Source organism: Capra hircus, chromosome 17 (genome assembly GCF_001704415.2).
Source record: "Capra hircus breed San Clemente chromosome 17, ASM170441v1, whole genome shotgun sequence".
NCBI classification, from domain to species: Eukaryota; Metazoa; Chordata; class Mammalia; order Artiodactyla; family Bovidae; genus Capra; species Capra hircus.
The window spans coordinates 45,692,101-45,694,185 of record NC_030824.1 but is presented as its reverse complement, the minus strand read 5'-3'; the positions used below and the strand labels follow the sequence as shown (position 1 = coordinate 45,694,185).

Below are 2,085 nucleotides of genomic sequence, written 5' to 3'. Positions count from 1 at the left end.
AAAAAGGCCTTTATGATGAGGGGATATTTCAACAGAGCCCTGAATAAAGTGAGGAGATGAACTATATAGCTCCCTGGAGAAGTGTAAGCCTTTCATCCTATGCTTTCAAGCTTTTGCCCCTCTTACATTTGTGAGAATATCATTTATAAAGGTCACAGCGTCATTAAGTGGTATCTCTTATCTTGCACTAAAGATTTTTGGTCTCAAGCCAGAATGTAATCAGCATCACAGACTGTTAGAGCATGAGGCAACCATAGAAATCATCTAATCTAGTTCCTAATTTTAAAAAGGAGGTAGCTGAGATTCAGACAGGTTTAATTGATTTGTTTCAAGTGACAAAGTAAAATAATGGTAAAATGGCAATCAGAACCTTGGTTTCTTGGCTCCTATAGTTGTCCTATTTAGATGAGAGTTTCTGAGTAATGAAATTCAAATTAGGAGGACCTCTGAAACCTTGGAGGGGCTTCCAAGGTGGCACAGTGATAAAGAATCTGCCTGCCAATGTAGGAGATTAGATACCTGGAGAAGGATATAGCAGCCCACTCCAGTATTCTTGCTTGGAAAGTTCCATGGACAAAGGAGCCTGATAGGCTACAGTCCATGGAGTTGCAAAGAGTAGGACATGATTGAGTGACTACACACGCATGCACGCTGGAACCTTTTAAAGAATTTATTTGCATAGTGTATATGCACATACATATATATATATATGAGTGGGTTGCCGTTTCTTTCTCCAGGAGATCTTCCCAACCCAGGGATCGAACCTGGGTCTCCTGCATTGCAGGCAGACGCTTTACCATCTGAGCCACCAGGGAAGACAAACATATATATACACAAACACACACACACACACAAATACACATACACACTTCAGCTCAACTTTCTTCAGAAGTGTGTTGATAATGATGCTCCAGATGGACCGTTTGTTTTTCTCTGTACCCTGCAGAGTCTACCTGATCATTCAGTAACATATTTGCAACAATTTCCACCTATAAATATAATGTGAGCCCCAATACTGAAAACATTTTTAGTATTATGAACACGATACTTACAAATATTTATATGTGCATCTGCAGAGATTGTATATATGCACATCTCTTTGTAATTAATTCCTTATGCTGCTTTTGTGTTCAGAGTGTATTCACAGAACGCCCAGATTTCCTTGTGTACAGTCCTAAATAGCATAAAGTGGTGGATTTTAGCTGAATTATAGCTTTATTCTCCCAATGAAATCCTGAGGAATTGCTCTAAAAATTTTCATAGAAGGTGGCATAATAATACAGTTTTTAGAACATCTTTAAAGAACTAGAAGTCTTTAAACTCATCTGTGGTAGAGAAGGGCTAAGACTTTGCTCCTTTATGGAATGCAGGTCCATGGCACATTCTTCAAAGTTAATAGCTTAGTAGTAAAATTTTATTATGCTTATTACTATATTGTCAATGTATAGTAAATGCTTATAGTGTATCTTTATTTAATAATTTTGAAAACGGTGACTTTGAATACCCAAACTCCAGCTATTTGTATAAAATAAATTTGTATATTTATAATATACTATATTATATAATATATAATATATTTATATTTATATATTTATGAATCTGATTTTTATTAAATATAAAATATATAATTTATATGTAATATTGTATATTTCTAAAAGTATATGTGTATAAAAAATATGTTTTAGTGTATAATTTTTGGACAGGAAATTATTTTCTTGTTATATCAATAAAGCTTTCATTTACGGATACCTTTTCAATATACCAGAAAATTATTTCTTTTCAGTATGTTCATAGTTACTTATCTTAAATGACTATAATAATTCTTTTTAAAAATATAGAAAACAATCTGCCAAAGCCTTTAAAATGCATTCTGTGGTTCCAAATTCTGGTTAGGTCCCTTTTGGATGTGAATTGTACCTGGTCTGATTAGTTTAGTCTTTATGCCTTAATTGTAATTGTTGTAAAGCAAATTGAATATCTCATGGGCTATTTATTACAGTTGAAGATACAGTGTAATACACAACTTGCCTGGTGGCTCAGAGGTTAAACCATCTGCCCGCAATGCAGGAGACCTGGGTTCAATCC

At 34.2% G+C, this 2,085-nt stretch overlaps 1 non-coding gene across 1 annotated transcript; it reads right to left on the bottom strand.

The window, feature by feature from the left end:
- TRNAC-GCA lies at positions 744-815 on the bottom strand. Its single transcript has one exon. It is a non-coding gene; the product is annotated as a tRNA-Cys (tRNA).